Genomic DNA, 18,171 nt, shown 5'->3' on the forward strand with positions numbered 1-18,171 from the left:
TCTGATTGTTGTTAAGTACTGTCAAGTCATTTCCTACTCATATTGATCCTGTATAGGATTTCCAAGGAGCATTGGATGGGTTTGAGCCTCTGACTTTGCAGTTAACAGTCCAGTGTGTCATACCAGGGCTATGATTCTAGCATACCAGATATTATATATATATATATATATATAGTTTCTTGTACCTCTTTATAGTGACTACTTTTGAAATTTTGGAGAAGTAGGCTTCATCATCAGTTGCAAGGCTAATTAATACCTGCTTACATAATTAATTCAGTTGAACTGTGGTCTCTATTTGGCCTCAGTATAATCCAGATATCTTTGAAATCCACCCTTATTGAAGAGCAATGCCAACTTTGCCCCCAGCCAAAAATGAAGAAGAGAGCAAATGGGAGGATGGAGAAGAACCTGTAGACTTAATTAATTAACCTAAAACTATCTTAACTTTTCATCCCTTTGTACTAGACACCAGTGTTACCTCTTTGTATTCATGTCTTTCCAGAAAATACCTCCTAGGAGAAAACAAGTGTACTAGCAAAAAGCCTCCTACTGCTTTCGGCTGACTTAGTCATTGGCCTCCCATGGTTTCAGGTTGTCTATGCTCCTGTTGATGGCTGGGCTTCCCAGTGATGGACAGAAGATGCACTCCTCAGAGGGGAGCTGACAGCCAGAATAAGGAGGCTCCACAGCATGACTGGACTTGAAAAAAAATACATGTTTCTGTTGTTTTTTATGTTTTGCTCTATATTCTGCTGTTTGTAGAAAGATATCCCTCATTATAACAGAAGGTCAGGTTACCTGTGGATCTCAATGGACAAAGAAAGATGTAAAACATTAGACACTTAGGGCTATCAAATCTGAAACCCTTTCCTAATGTCACCAACTAAATTGACATTTGCTTTTTGTAACCCACACCCCTGTTGTGGGACCTATCTCATGGATCTACATGTATTTGTTCTTAGTTTATGCTTCCTGAGGGGCATTATAATGTTATGATTAAAATCAAGGACTCTGTTTGGTTTTGAATCCTGGCATAATGATGGTTTAGTTGTATGACCTTGGGCAAAGGTTTTAACCCCAGTTGCCTTTCACTAAATGGGAATAATAATGTCTACTTCATGGAAATGTAAGGATTAAAAGTGAGTTAGTACATGTAAAGTACTTAGAAGAGTGCCTGAAGCGTGGTAAATATTATCAAGGGTGTTTTTTTTTGTTTTTTTTTTTTGTTTTTTTTAATTTTTGTGATGGTAGGGAAACAGATTTTAATCAATCTTTGTAATCCCAAAAACCTAACACAATACCTGGCACATAATGCAAGTATCTAACCTACGTTGCAAAGACAAAGCTATCCAGTGGCTCAAAGCGGCAAATACTCCAGTCAGCTTTCAATGGAAAAATAAAACTGTATGTTTCTGTAACTACAAAAAACAAACAAATGAACAAACAAAATGTTTAAGAAGCATAATGAAAAAAAAAAAAAATCTAAAAGGAACAAAACAAGTCCTTTATAACAGAAAACAGAATCTGAGTGGGATCGCCTTTCTATCAGATTAAAATGTCCTAGTAACCAATCTTTTAGAAACCCCTCCTGAAATATGGCAACAGGCCAATTAATTAGTATGAAAGGCTAGTCAAAAGGACAATGCTACCTGGAGAACTAAGCAATTCAGTCAGCCTCATAGCATTTAATTAAGCCACAGACCAAGGAACAACTTTGTTTGGTGATTTAGAGCATACATTTCCACTGGAGCGTGTTTTCTGATTCAGGTTTTCTATACTCTTGCTTTTCTGCTGGTCAGATGTGCTCTGAAATAGAGAAACAGCCTGCTCTGCCCACACAGTGGGTACACCAGGGATACAGTACAGGCTCTTGCCCATACTTATTAAGGAATATGAGCCTATCTTCAGACACAAATACTTATTCATAGACCATTAGCACTTTTACTCACTATCCAGGAAACATTTCACTAGAACTAGTGGGACACTAGAAGAAATGTTTGATGATGTCAAAAAGCCTTAAACAGCTTGGCACTCCCTATAAATGTTTTGCTGTTCATAGAAACCAAGTTAAAAGGGAAGCACCCAATGTTGAGTAATTGCCCCATCTCTTTGCAAACCCTATAGGTCCCTGGTGACACAGTGGGTGGAGTGCTCGACAGCTAACTAAAAAGTCAGGGTTCAAACCCACCAACTGCTCTACAGTAGAAAGATAAGGCTGCCTGTTCCCATGAAGATTTACATTCTTGGAAACCCTATGGAGCAGTTCTACTCTGTCTTGTAAGTTGCTATGAGTCTGAATCAACTTGACAGCAGTGAGTTGGGTTTTTTGATTTCGCAAATCCTAGAGGATAAGGAAAATTTAAGTCACCCTGGACTGCTTTCAGCCTACCTGCACCTGCTACAGCCCAGCTTGCTCCCCTCTTGCTGTTGTTAAGTGTCGTGAAGTCAGTTTTGACTCATAGTGACCTAGGAAAGGAGTTCTGAGGCTGTAAATCTTTGTGGGACCAGAAAACCTCATCTTTCTCCTGTGGAATGGCTGGGGGGCTCAAACTGTCAAGCTTGTGGTTTGCAGTCCAAAGCTTATCTTACAGAACCACCTCTCCTCTAGGTTCTCCCAATGTGAGTCCCCACAACACTGGCAGAACTGTTTTGGATTAGATCCCAGTCAATCCAGCCAAGATCTATGAAGGATTAGGCAACTGAGGTCACTGAGAAAAGCTCTTTTTAGGATAATCCACTCTTTTAGGCAAATACAAAGGATTTATTCTGTGTTGGGGGCCAACCAAAATTACATAATGGATAGCTGTAGCAAGGGATGAAATAAAATGTATTAAATTTGGCATGGCGTATTATATTATTGGAGGAAAGGATGAATTTCTTGGTGGCTAGACTTGATTCCTACTGTGCATAGGGTCGCTATGAGTCAGTACTGACTCGATGGCACCTAACAACAACAATAAGAAGACTTGATTCCACAGACACCGGTATCATACTGAGGCCAAATGGAGACCGCAGTTCAATTGAATTGATTATGTCAGCAGTATTAATTTTGAAGTCAGTGATGAAGCATTGCTGTTAAGTCCTGTTGAATCAGCTCCCACTCATAATGACACTGTATAGGGTTTCCAAGGCATTAAATCTTTGTGGGAGCAGAAAGCCTCATCTTTCTCCTGAGAAGCAACTAGTGAGCTGAAACCTCTGACCTTGTGGTTCACAGTCCAGAGCTTATCATATGGAGTCACTGCATAATTCTCCAAAATTTCAAAAGTAGTCACTCCAGGATGGCACAAAGCTATATATTTTTAATGTCTGGTAGACCCAAATCCAACTCAATGGCAATTAACAGCAACAGCAACAAAACCCAAATCAACTGATGTCCAGTTTTAAATGTTGGTTAAAGAAGACATGATTATTTAAAAAATAAATCAGTCAATAATTTTTTAAAGTGTCATGCAAAGTATTAGATTATTCCAAATGTGGATAAAGAAAGAAATTTAGCGATTTATAGAAATTCAGACAATGTTAGTAGGGAAGAGGAAATGCAAAGGCTCAGTTGGGATATTGCCCATAGTCTACTATGTAAGGCTCACAAACAGAAAAGTATGTTCAACTGGAACTGTCTCCAAAGGGTTCTCCTATATACTAAGAGCTTAGGATGGGGAGCTGTTGTTACTACTTGAAGGGATTTTGCTTCTACCTCCCACCCAGCTTTCTCTAAAGAAATGGCTCCAAATGAAAAGCATTTGGCAGAAGGTTGGATATCAGAATCTGAGCATCTGATTTAAAAAGCTGCTTACATGGAAACTCACCCACCGCTTTGAGAAAGCATAAGACTCTTGATATTTATTCCCAGAACTAACTAAATAATGAGATTGACTTCATGAGAATAAAAGGGTAGTATGCCTCCAAAATTAAAGAGCAATAAAAAAATACCCTAATCAATATATATAGCCACACTTAATAAAAAAAATTTTAAATGATGGCACTAGAGAGACTAAGTTACTATTTTTATAAAGTGAATTAAAGTGCACTTAGGACATCTATCTATGCAATATGGTTCTTTAAAATTTGATTTTAATAACTCTCAATTTCAGAAAGTACAAGAACTTAAATCAGAGTTATGATTAATCTGTTATGGTTTTTGTTTTTGTTTGTCTTTAGAGAACAAGTGGGTGATGCTGAGAAATATATAAAAGGAACAATAATGGGACTATTACATTTAATGTTGTTGTTGTTAAGTGCCATCGTGTTGGTTCCAACCCATAGTGACCCTGTATAGGGTTTCCAAGGAGCAGCTGGTGAGCTTGAACATGTGGTTCAAACCAATTTGGCAGTCTAGCACATTAATCCACATCTCCACACCAATAGTGATTAGTATCCATTGGAAGTACTGGTGTAGGATAAGTACTGGTGTAGGATAAGCACTAACCACAAAGCCAGCAGTTCAAACCCGTCAGCAACTCCTCAGAATCCCTACACAGATAGGGTCACTACAAGTTGGGGGTCACTACAAGTTGGAATCGACTCAATGGCATGTAACAATAACAATAATATTTAAGCTGCACAGAACTAAATTTGCTGTAAGTTGGAACCAACACGACGGCACATAACAACTATAATAATATAGTGCCTATTAATATTTATCAATCTCTAGATTAGGCACTATGTTGTTACTGTTGTTTAGTACTGTTGAGTTGATTCCAACTCATAGTGACTCTGTAGCGCTTCCAAGGAGCAGCTGGTGGGTGTGAACCACCAGTCTTGTGGTTTGCAGTCCAGTGCTGATCCTACAATATCACAGTAGGTCTTCCAGGCAGTATGTAAGAGACATAAAAATAAGCAAAACATACTTTCTGTCCTTAAATATCTGAAAATAGAGAAGGGACATTGTGACCGCAAATCTTATCATCCAAAGCATTATAAGATACATGGAAAATATGACATTCAGGTAAAATTCTATGACAGTACAGGGATGGTAGGTAAGAATACATCAATGGTGTTTTGAGCTAGAATAAAAAGGACTGGTAGAAAACATGTAAAGATGGACCAATTATAGGGCAAAGGTGCAAAGACAGGAAAACCAAAGCAAGAAGGGAGCTGTTGTGAGCAGTTCAGTTGCCCAAGTACAGGATATGTTGTAAGTGGAATAAAGGGAGATAAGCCATGGAAAATAATTGGAACTTTATTCTCTAGGAAATTGCCAGTGGCCTGGGAGATATATTAAAAGATATTTGTTTTTGTTTTTGTTTTGTAACAGGGTAGTGACACAATTAGAAACTGCTTTGGGGAAGAGATTAGATTGTAATGAAAATCAAGTAAGACTGATGTACAGATGACACTCTAGAGAACAGCGAAGCCCAAGGACCTGCAGACAATTTCACGCTCGCTTCACCCTTTTTCTCAGGGGTGGGACAGGGAGCCCCTACCTTCCCAGCTGATTGTATAAGACTTGTTATGTTTGTGTTTGTTTTGGGAGTCTCTCTCTCAGTTGGTCAAATGGGGATCTGGGTTTTTGCATTGGGATGAAAGTTGGACAGTGTTTTGGTTTCCTGTGGTGGGATTTATATTCAAATTATGGCTGTGTGGACGTGGACATGACACCTGATCTCTTTTTACATCTGTTTTCTTCTTTTGTGGAAGCACATTACCTAGCACATTCTGAAAATACAATAACTAGAGCTCGGATTGTGGATAGGAGGCCCTGGGGGTGCAAATGGCTATGTACTTAGCTGCCAACTGAAAAGTTGGAGCTACAAGTTCACCCAGAGGCACCTCAGAAGAGAGGACTGGTAACCTAATTCCAAAAAAATCTCCGTTGAAAATGCTATGGAAACAGTTCTACTGTGGTACATTTTGGATTGCATGGTCAGAATTAATTTGAAGCCAACTGGTTCACTAGTATATGATTTATATGAATTATAGAGACAGTTAAGTTGAGCTTGGATCCATAAACACCTTTTTAATAAACCAATATGTACGTTATTTGACATACGATCAAATAGATTTGCTGACAATCTGAAACAAGATTCATCATAAGCAGATACGACATTCGCATTCTAAGCCGTGACATTACTAGACCAGCTAAGCAAGCTTAGGCAGGGTGGTGTCAAGTGAAAGGCTAAGCTTTGTACATATTCCCCCATTAAAATTCAGAGACAAGAGACAGTTACTATGCTCTGTAAATCCTTCCCTGAAAAGAGAAAAACCAGCCATGACTCATGGGGCTGCTGGCTTATTCCATAAAAGGGGCTTTGGAACGATGCTTCTTTCTTTTAGCAAAATTACTTTTAGCTTCTTTTCTGTGTAGCAATGAGAAAGTCCTAATCGCCGTTGTTCTTAAGATATGTATTCAGAGATTTGTCTGAAGCAGGATCGAACTGATCACCTATCACCTCTCACCTTACCTGGCATCACTGACCTGAAACAGAACCCTGAGTGTTTCTTTGTTGCCTCTCACCCCCACGCTCACCTTTTATCTTTTCTCTCTGCACATCGCCTTTATGTGCATACTTTGCACATAGTCATCATGTTTCCCCCCCACTACATCTGTAGTCAAGGTTTTCTCTGGACTCCATTGGGCAATGAAAATAATTGATCCCTGTTGTGTTCTTGTTAAAGGTCAGAGAATAGAATCATATCAGCCAATTTGATCTGCTTGACTACCAGCTCCGTGATTCTTGCACTAGCAACTTGAGAAGGCCCCAAACTGTCAGAATTAAGGCTGTAAGCTTTGTCAGGCACTCAACAAAGACTCTACAGCCATTGCATAAAATGGGCAAGGAATCTTGGTTATTGCTTTTTAACATCTGGCCCTTTCTCTGACTCTATCTGAAAAGGAATAGAAATGCAAATTGAAGCAGGACTTTCTCTCTGACATTGTGTATTTTGCCCTCAAAAATAACTTGCATTTATTTAGATTTATGTGAACATTGCCATTTAACCTGACAAATGACTAAAAGTGTTTCCTGAAATGTCTTGTTGCTGAAATGGAAGCAAATTTTTTATGCTCCAATTTAACTTTCTTGATTAAAAACATGGAGAGAAGGAAAATTGAATCATTATAATGAGCTTTATGGTAGGTGCTGAAAACCAGCAGGGAAAATTGAGAACTGTAAGAAAAACACTAAGGGAATAAAACCAAATTTAAATTTGGCAAGAAATTGCAAAAAGCATTAAGAATATTGTTATTGTTGTTATGTGCTATCAAGTCAGTTCAGACTCATAGCAACCCTGTACATGGTTTCTGAGGAGTGGCTGGTGAGTTTGACCTGCTGATCTTGCAGTTCAAACTGACCTTGAAGTCCAGTATGTATCCTTACAGCACAACACCAGGACTCCATTAAGAATATGTTGGTTGTTGTTATGTGCCGTGGCGTTGGTTCCGACTCATAGTGACCCTGTATAGGGTTTCTGAGGCTGTAAATCTTTATGGGAGCAGAAAGCCTCATCTTTCGCCCGCAGAACAGTTGGTAGTTTCGAACTGCTGACTGTGAGATTAGCAGCCTGATTCATAACCACTACACTACCAGAGCTCCTTATTAAGAATATAGTTATTCATTAAAAATCTTTTTTTTTTAAAGATTCAAATTGACAATATAAAATAGTCCCTTTGGGGAGTAATAATATGCTCAAAAAGTTAGGCATAATCGTTTAAATAATCCACACAGATTGAAACGGTGGTCCTAGTTTCCAATATCAAGAAGTCTAACAAGAGAAATTCTGCCAAAAGAGATAGAAGTGATTTTGTTTCTATATACTGTTGTTGTGTGCCACGGAGTCGGTTCCAACTCATAGTGACCCTGTACAGATTTCTGAGGCTGTAAATCTTTACGGGAGCAGAACGCCTCATCTTTCTCCTGCGGAACAACTGGTAGTTTTGAACTGCTGACCTTGCGGTTCGCAGCCTGATTCGTAACTACTCCGCTGCTGAGTAGTTCAGAAAGAGAGCATATACTTGTCTGTTATCTGGGCTCTTAATAAATGCATCTGTGGTCTACTTTCTCTCTCCTTTATCTCCTCCAAGTCTGTCTTGTTGCAACAGCATCACAGGTGGTTCTACTTCTAAACCATCTCTACCCCATTCCCATAGTAATCTTTTAAAAATATTACTTTTATTATGACACGCTCCTATCCAAGAACTACTTGCAGCAGAAAGTTAGAGGCCTGTACTCATACTTTAATATTCTATATTACCTTTCCACACTTAACCCCTATCTAGCCAGAATCTTCCCAACACAAACCTACTTGAAGCTGGTCTCTCTTCTCACCCATTGCCTCTAAGCAGGTGCCAGTTTAGTTCCACCACTAACATTGGTCTTCCCAAGTATAGGTAAAAGGAGATTTTTACTTTAGTTGAATGCTTCCTTGATAGTTATTGTTGTTAGTTGGCTTCTAGTCAATTCTGACTCATAGTGACCCTATGTACAACAAAACAAAACATCCGATCCAGCATCCTTCTCAGTCATTACGGTGTTTGAGCCCATTGTTGCAGCCACCGTGTCAACCCGTGTCATTGAGGGTCATCCTCTGTTTTGCTAACCCTCTTTTACCAGACATAATGTTCATCTCCAGCAGTGGTCTCTCACCACATCAGACAAAGTCTCATCTTTGCTTCTAAGGAGCATTCTGACTGTACTGCTTCCAAGACAGATGTGTTTGTTTGTTCTTCTGACAATCTATGATATAGTCAACATTTCTTTGCCAACATTATATTTAAAGACATCTTTGGTTTTCCTTATTCGTTCTCTAAATTTCATATGCATCTTAGTCTTCAAAAGTGAAATATTTTCTTGAATGCTTTAAAGAGATCTTTTGCAGCAAATTTGCACCGTATAATACATTGATTGATTTCTTGACTGCCACTTCAGTGTGTGTTGATTGTAGATCCAAGTGAAATGCATTGCTTGACAACTTCAGTATTTTTATCATGATGTTGCTTATTAGTCCATTTGCGAGGATTTTTGTTTTCTTTATGCTTTAGTGTAATCCATCCTGAAGGCTGCAGTCTTTGATCTTCATCAGTAAATGCTTTAAGTCCTCTTCCTTTTCAGCAAGCCAGGTTGGGTCATCTGGATATCACAAGTTGTTAATGAATCTTCTTCCAACGCAGCCGCTGCATTCTTCTTCATAGAGTCCAGCTTCTCAGATATTTGCTCGGCATATTAAATGCATCAAAGGAATCCCTCTATGGCTCCTGCCCACACTTAGTTTCTCACTTCTAACTGGAACAAAGTATTCCAGTTACCTTAGCTCATTCTGGTTCCACTGGTGCTTTGGCAAAACAAGTTGACGAAAAAACAAGAATCAGCAAATAAGAAAGCATTTTCTTAGGAAAAGTATGCCATTGATTAACTTCTCATGGGAAGTCCTCATTCTGTCTTCATCTCTCTCCTCCTCCCTTATTTTAAAATGGTTTCAGACACATTTTAGAAACATATCCTTAATTTCTAGACCTTTTGTTTGTTCGATTTGCTTAATCTCTGCCTGTGTCATCTCAGTCACCCCTCTTTCCCTCTCTCCTAATCCTGTTTTAATATTCTCCACTCTCCCTTTTCTAGCCTACTTCCTTTTTCCATTTATCCAGCAACTTCTTGGTTCTTCCATTCCAGGGCTCATTCCTGACAGCAGTGTGGCAGCACAAATTTATGGAAGAGGTGCTTATTTACCTGTGTCCCTTTCTACGTGTCATATTACCAAAGCCTTTGTGTGCCAGACATCCCAGGTGTAGCAAGAGTAGGCTGACAGAGTGAAACTTGGATGAGCAAAACATCCGCAGGTTCAGGGGAAGGCCTGCCAAAACCAACTCTGGAACCAAGCAGAGAATGCAGCTGTTGCCATGCCAAAGTATTAGATCAGGGAGAAGTGTTTTAAAAACTGGAAAGTTACCATAAATACAATGTTTAAAAAGTTACGATGTTTAAGCTCACCATAGAAATTCATCTAGCTCGTGATGTAGGTGTAACAGATCGTAAAGGAAGAGAATAAAATCTTAACTGTTTAAGGAAAAGAATTAGAACCAAGTTATTATAAAATTTTCACATTCTGTTAGGGATTAAGTTGTTGTTAAGTGCCATCAAGTCAGTTCTGGCTCATAGAGACCCAGTTGAAGGTTTATGAGGAGCAGCCGGTGGGTTTTAACTGAGTGTATGTGTGGTGTGTGTCCATCTGTATCTATTTTGCAAGGTTATGCCACTTGTTTTTCAATTTCTGAGGGCACTTTGTACCTGCTTTTTAGCATTTATCCACCTAGTGAAGAATGACTCCTAGTGAAAAGGAGTGGCAAATCCTCTCGAGTCTCTCAATGAATTGAGGCTTCTTCTAGGTTGAGAGAACAACAGGACAAATTTTAGCATGCAAATTCTGTTTTTGTAATGAAACAAATTATCTCAGTTTTCAACACCACTTCTCATGGAAGGGTTTACTGCAGTAAGGGAAGAAAAGTCAGCTTGCTATGGAGTAGATATCAAGCCAGGTGTTTTCACAGATGTTAATTTGTTGGAACTTCAACAACCTAGTGATAATGTAAATTGTTCCTATTTTTTCACAGTTGGGGAAACTGAGTCTCACAAAGATCAAGGTCACAGAACTAATAAATGACAGAGGCAAGATTTAAACAGAGGTGCACTGAACCCCAAATCCTGCACTCTTTTCACTATACATGCCTTCTTGAATGCTAGTTGGCCTCAATTTCCTCTTTAATGGTGTCAGATCATATTAATCTTGTAGATGAAAGTGACTTGGGTAATTTCCTGAATGTCAATTTGAATCTTTCCTATAATTGAGAAAATCCAGTCAATATATGCTATCAGCAAGGTTCTGAACAGTAGTGATTGTTTCTCCATGCTCAGGGAAGGCTACTTTAAAAAATATATAGACACTTACAGAAACCTACTTTAATATAAGGTAAAGATTTGAACTCCCAGTGTGTTGTCATTTGGGTGGCTAGAACCTGCAGTAGCAATAAAATTTGTTTCTGACAGTGTCTCTTATATTGCGATTGAAACAGTTTTCTTTCCTTCAAGCTCATTGTTCACTGTTCTCTAACAACTTAAAAAAAAATTCACTCAGGCCATTTTACATTGTTATATCTTGACAGAGCTTTAAGTTTCATCAATCCAATGGCAATTCTTACATGTATGTCTCCCCCGGCGAGTCATCCATTAGCTTAAATTCTGGTGCACTTTCTGAGCAAGTGTTTAGTTCTAGCTTTCCCAATTTAGTTGCTTGTATGTTTTTAGTTAAAGATCTTACCTTCAGATCTGCTGCAAAATTTATGTTGATATCAGTGGTACCACTATATGTAGAATGATAAGGGGGAGAGGGAGAATCTATATCCGGTTAGTTTTGTCTTTTATATGACAAAGTGCCATTGTTGTTACAAGTATAACCAATTTTCATTTCAAGGAACACAGTTCCACATTGTACTTCAGAATTCTTTTTCCATAATAATGTTTGCAGGTTCACCCCTTGTCCCCAGAATTGAAATGGCGGTCTTATATTTATTTTCTTTGCATCTAAACAAAAAAAAATTTTTAAAGACGGTTAGCTAATAAATTAATAAAATCGTTGGAAAGGGGGCATCCTGTCTTGAGGCTTTTGTTGAGTAACACAAGGACATTTCAGAGGTGGTCTCCTGAGACAGAGTCCAATTTTCTACCAAAGACAGTAGCACTTAATGGTGTGGATTTTAAACTGAGTGCAAAGGAAGCAGACTGCACAGCAAGGAATAAAGAGATACTTTTGAAATGTTAGAGTTGCCTCACATATCACACCTCTAGACAGTCACCTAAATAATGTGTCCCCATATGGGAGGTCCTTCACACACTTTCATCCTCTAGAAAAAAATACTAGGTTCTTCAATAAGGAACGGGTTATTGAAACAAAACAACCAAAAAAAAAAAAAAATCAAGTTAGCATTTTCCATTGCCCCTTGCCTTCACAATTCAGTAAGAATGGGTTTTATTTCAGACCTAAAGAAAGTAGCTTTAAGTAGATTCGTTATAGTTCTGTCACAGACTTTTCTTTGCAGCCACACCTATTTCATTTACAGCCCACTCAGTTATTTGATCATTTGATGCCTCTTCTACACTTGAATGTTCCTGAAACCGAAGACAATGTTTACTAGGTGTGCATGGAGATGATGATCCAGGCAAACCAACAAGCATTTTTCTGTTCCCATAAACATCCTCGGCCTTGCAGCTTCACCTCCACTACAAATAGTTACCTTTGAGCTGGAGAGCAGTCTCTCTGTCTTTAAATTGTGTTTTTTCAATCATGTCCATCACTGACAAATCGCTCTGCGTCCTGCCGCATCTCATTTGAGGAAGTATCACACACAGTTTGACAAGCTGCAGTGATGTACGTCAGCATTTGCCACTGCCTTTCAAGAATCACCTCATCTTCTCTAAGTGCATACAGTCTCTAAATTGTTAGGAAAGAAACCTGTGAGAAACACACAGAGATGTTGGTGTTTTTCAGTGGAAGCTTTCATTTTCACTGGTTACTGATGCATACAGGGACACTGCTAGCACAGTGGTTAAGTGCTCCATTGCAAATTGAAAGGTCAGTGGTTTATCTGCAGGGGAAAGGTGCTGCACAGCCTTGCAAACCCTATGAGGCAGTTCTACTCTGTCCTATAGGTTTGCTATAAGTTAGAATTCAATTTAGGCAATAGGTTTACTGACACAGACACACAGCCAACTATTCAAGTTCAAGTTGCTAAATTCAGAGGCTTAATTGCACTGAATATTATCAGAATGAAAGGGGAGTGGCGGAGAAGGATTGAGTCATCCTCATCATTAATATAACTGAGTGATTATAGACCTCTTCCCAGGAGAAAATCAGACAGTAACTGGCCATTGAAATATAAAGTAGAATCCTGAAGAAGTCAGGCACAAGATCTGTGCTTTGTAGCTAAGAATAGCAAGGTTAATTACAGAAGGGAGTGACAGAAACAGGAAAGCAGCAATCGCACCAAGCAGAAGTTGCTGCAGCAATAGTTCTAAAATAATTAGTAACAAGGGTTGATGGTGCAGTTGTCAAAACATTAACCCTTGAGGACTGGAGGTGGAAGAGGGTGAGAAAGATAAGAGAGCTAGAAAACACACACCGAATGCAGGTCACTTATGGTTTCAAGTTCAAGTGTGGTAATGAAGAATGACTGTGAGCCAAATTCCTTATATTTATGGATATATGATTCAGTCTCCTTAAATTGAGAACGTGTGATAGTCAAACATACCTATATAATTCTATTTCATTATTATTCTCTGACAAGCACTAGATACTATAATACAAGTAGAGTATTTCAAGTAACTAAATGTGGAAGTGAGTCTGAAAGTTGTTAAGTGCAATCATGTCGGTTCCGATTCATAGTGGCCTTATATAGGGTTTTCGAGGAACAGATGGTGAGTTTCAACCACCAACCTTTCGGTTAGCAGTTCAGTGCATTAACCTGCAGCACCACACCAGGACTCTTGCCATGGGATTAGGGGCTGCTATAGGCCCATCTCAAGGAGCTCTGCTAGCGTAGTGGTTACGAATCTGGCTGCTGTCAGCAGTTCGAAACTACCAGCTGTTCCCGTGGGAGAAAGATGAGGCTTTGTGCTGCGGTAAAGATTTACAGCCTCGGAAACCCTGTGCAGGGTCGCTATGAGTCAGAACTGACTCCACGGCACATAACAACAACAACAACCATAGGCCCATCTCACTAAAGAAGCAATGATATGCAAGGATGGACGGATTCCTGGTGTGGCTCTATAGGACTACGAATCAGCTGCACCTCGGAAACCCTATACAGACAAAGGGTCACTATCCTAACAACAACAATAGGTGTCCAAGGAGTTGCTGATGGGTTTTAACTGCTTGTAGTTAGCAGACCAGTGTCTGCTACAGTTCACACCAAGACTCCATTAGGTAGGTAAATACAAAGACCTATATAGGAGCTCAGGTAGCGTAGTGGTTACGATCGGGCTGCGAACTGCAAGGTCAGCATTTCGAAACTTCCAGCTGTTCCACAGAAAAAAAGATGAGGTTTTCTGCTCCCGTAAAGATTTACAGCTTCGGAAACCATGTACAGGGTCGCTGTGAGTCGGAACCGACTCCAAGGCACATCAACTAACTATGTAGGGTTGGTGCCTGGTTTTGAAAAGGGATGGGACATGGAATTTGTCTGGGTATGTAATCTTTACTAAGAATGTGGTAGGGAAAAACAAGTGTGGAACTCATAGTGGGATCTCACTTTGCTCTTAAGGTCCCATTAATTTTGTAGAATGCTCCAAAATGGCAGTGGTAATATCTTCCCACTATTGAAAATTTTAGAGTCCAGGCATGGCTCTATAGGATAAGCACTGGATTGCAAACTGCAAGGTCAGCTGTCCAAATTCACAGAAACTTTATATGGGGTGCCTATGATTCAGAACCGACTCCATGGCACATAACAACAACAACAACATAGTGGATGAGCTTGTCTCCAGAATGAGTTTTACCTTGGGACACTATGAGTTGGAACTGACTTGATGGAATTTAATAGCAACAGCATTGCTAATCTCAAGGAGTCCCGGTAGCCTAGTGGGTTGCATGTTGGGCTGCTAACCACAAAGTCAGCAGTTCAAATCCATCAGCCACTCCATGGGTAACCGATGAGGCTTTCTGCTCTCAAAAAGATTTGCAACCTCAGAAACTGCAAACAGGTTCATTATAAATTGGAGCCAATTCGACAGCATACCATCACCATTGCTAATCTCTGGATTTAAAATTACCCACCATTTGTCACACCAGCATTTCTACTACCTGGTTACCTAATTCCCTGTATCAAATTTCTTCTGTTTAAAGTATCTAGAGAGATAGCTACTCTCCTAACTGAATCTAGATTGATACAGCTTGTTTTAAATGTTTTAAAAAAGTAACATTGGATTATAATAATATTTTTATGCATGGTTCATCAGTAAAGTTAAGAGAATAACATATTTTAATGATAGATTTGTTGTTGTTGTTGCTAAGTGCCATAGAGTTGGTCCTAAATTCATAGCCACCCTGTCTAGGATTTCCAAATAGCAGCTGGTGGGTTTGAACTGCCAACCTGTGGTTTGTAGTCCAGTACTGATCCTAAAGTGCCACCCCAAGAGTCCCAATGATAGACTAGAGGTCTGAAATTGTATCTGACAATCTTTTCCTAATACATGCACATTTCAAGTCATATGCCAAAAGGCATTGTATATTTAGCTATACCTAAATTTGCATGTGGAGTTACAAGGTAAATAGGACAGATGGAGAAAAATAGAAGTGGAATATTTCAACATGCCAGGCAGAGGGGCAGGGAAGCGATAGTGATTCAACTAAATGCTGTTTCTTACCTAATATAGAGCCTATGATAGCAAGTTGCAGCCTTTGGGTTCTCTACAATCCGCTCTGACACTTCCCACATTGGATCTTTTTCACGTGTCATTCTACTAGGGCAGTGCACTGCTAGCTCTTAAAATAAGACTTAAACATATGGTACTTATATAATGAAGATAAAACTCTGGAGTTGGGCTGAATATTCACATTTGGTCTCTTGATAACGCTTGTGGAGAGGTACTGTCTAGTTATGGAACAATTCAATCCCGAGGTTAGGTTTTTTTCTTTTTTTCCTGGAAGGCACAAGTACTTGACATACGTCTGACTTCTTATCTTTGCTTTTTTTCCTAACTAATAAGGTATTGTGTTTTCTAAAAATCCTTCACTCTGTAACTATATCCAAATCATAACTAATAGTATAGTTACTGAGAAAAACCAAGGATCTAATTGGTGATGTCCTAGCACTACTTACCTTTTCTTGCACCTCTAACTGCAGTGAGCCAGCTCTCTAAGTGACCCAGCAGATACTGCCAAGATTTGACAATAGAGACAAAAGGAAAGCAATCAACTTTATTTCCTAATGTTACTAAAAACTGCAGTCAATTTTCAATTATCCATGTCAGTAAATGCAGGGATCTTTGAAATCTAGATCTAATCTATAAATAACAAGACAACAGAAACATAACAACAGAGCTTCAGCTAATCAATAGTTAAATCTTTTCCTATGCATTTGATCAGTTTTTATGAGGTTGTCATCAAACTGCCTCTCAATTGTGGAAGAGATTTAAGTTTTCAACCAGGGTTATGGCTGGTAGAACTGGATCGAGGAACTTGCCCTTCAATTTTTTGTTAGGTGCTCAATACTGATTCATAGTGACCTTATGCACAACAGAACGAAACACTGCATGGTACTACACGAATCTCACAATTCTTGCTATGCTTGAGCCCATTGCTGCTGCCACTGGGCCAATCCATCTTATTGGTGGTCTTCCTCTTTTTTGCTGACCCTCCACTTTACCAAGCATGATGTCCTTCTCCAGGGAATGATCCCTACTGATACTATGTAAGAAATAGGAGAGACGAAGACTGGTCATCTGACTTCAAAGGAGTATTCTGGCTGTACTTCTTCCAGCACAGATCTGTTTGTTTTTCTGGCAGCCCACGGTACTTTCAATATTCTCCTCCAGCACCATAAATCAAATGCATCAGTTCTTCTGCTGTCTTCCTTATTAATCCAGCTTTCACATCATATGAGGCTATTGAAAATATCATGGCTTGGGTCAAGCACACCTTAGTCCTCAAACTGACATCTTTATTCTTGAACATTAAAGAGGTCTAGTGCAGCAGATTTGCCTAATGCAATACGTCATTTTATTTCTTGACTTCCATGAGTGTTGATGGTTGGTATGATCACAATGAAGTCTTTGATAACTTCAGTCTTTTCTCTGTTTATCTTGATGTTATTTATTGGCCCCATTGTGAGGACTTTTGTTTTCTTTACACTGAGGTGCAAGCCATGCCTAAGACTATAGTTCGTCTCTGATCTTCATCAGTAAGTATTTTAAGTACTCTTCACTTTCAACAAACAAGGTTGTGTCATCTGCATATCTCAGGTTGTTACTGGTCTTCCTCCAATCCTGATGCCATGTTCTTCATATAATCCAGCTTCTCAAATTATTTGTTCAGCATACAGATTTAATACGTATGGTAAAAGAATACAACTCTGGCACACATCTTTCCTAATTTTAAACCATTTTATGTCACCTTGTTCTGTTACAATGACTATTGCTTGGTCTATGTACAAGTTCCTCATGAGCATAGTTAAGTGTTCCAAAATACTCATTCTCTACAATGTTGTCCATAGCTTGTCATAATCCACACATTTAAAAGCCTTTGCATAGTCAATAAAGCACAGGTTGACATCTTTATTGTATTTTTTTTTCTGTTTTCAGCCAAGATCAGGGATGTTGTTGTTGTTGTTGTCAGGTGCCATCGAGTCGGAACCGACTCATAGCGACCCCATGCACAGTAGAACAAAACAATGTCCAATCCTGGGCCAACTTCAGTACCGCTGCCACACTTGACGCCATCAATGATGCCACCTGGCCGATCCATCTCGTTGGGGGGCTTCTTCTCTTTCTCTGACCCTCCACCTTACCCAGCATGACATCCTTCTCCAGCAACTGTTCTCTCCTGACAATATGTCCAAAGTATGAAAGACGAAGTTTAGCCATCTTGGCCTCCAAGGAGCACTCTGGCTACACCTCTTCCAAAACAGATCTATCAAGGATATCAGCAATTATATCAGAAATGATATCCCTCATTCCATGTTCCTGTCTGAATTCAGCTGGAACCTCTTGCAGTTCCCTGTAAATGTACTGGTACAACCGGTTTTGAATTAGCTTTAGCAAAATTTTACTTTCATGCTATATTAATGGTATTGTACAATGATTTCTACATTTTGTTGACTTATGTCTCTTTGGAATATTCACAAATATGGATCTCTTCCAATCAGTTGGCCAGGTAGCTGTCTTACAAATTTTTTGTCATAAATGAGTGAGCACCTCCAGTGCTGCATCACTTTGTTGGAAGATTTCAATTTGTATTCCATCAATTTCCAGAAACTTGTTCTTAACCAGTGCCTTCAGTATACCTTGGAAGTCTTCCTTCAGTATCATTGGCTCTTGATAATATATCTGCTACCTCTTGAAATGGTTGGACATTGATCATTTCTTTTTGGTACAGTGACTCTGTGTATTCCTTCCATCTTCTTTGATACTTTCTACATCACTCAATATTTTGCTCATTTGTTGTTACTCACCAAGTCGAGTAGTGTAC

General features: G+C 39.2%; 1 protein-coding gene across 1 annotated transcript in view; it reads left to right on the forward strand.

Annotated features, from left to right (window-relative positions):
• BAI3 (brain-specific angiogenesis inhibitor 3) overlaps positions 1–18,171 on the forward strand; it is a 1,099,520-nt gene that overhangs the window by 965,230 nt on the left and 116,119 nt on the right. The gene's annotated exons all lie outside the window — the stretch shown is intronic.

This window comes from Chrysochloris asiatica, unplaced genomic scaffold (genome assembly GCF_000296735.1).
Source record: "Chrysochloris asiatica unplaced genomic scaffold, ChrAsi1.0 scaffold00019, whole genome shotgun sequence".
Classification (NCBI taxonomy): Eukaryota; Metazoa; Chordata; class Mammalia; order Afrosoricida; family Chrysochloridae; genus Chrysochloris; species Chrysochloris asiatica.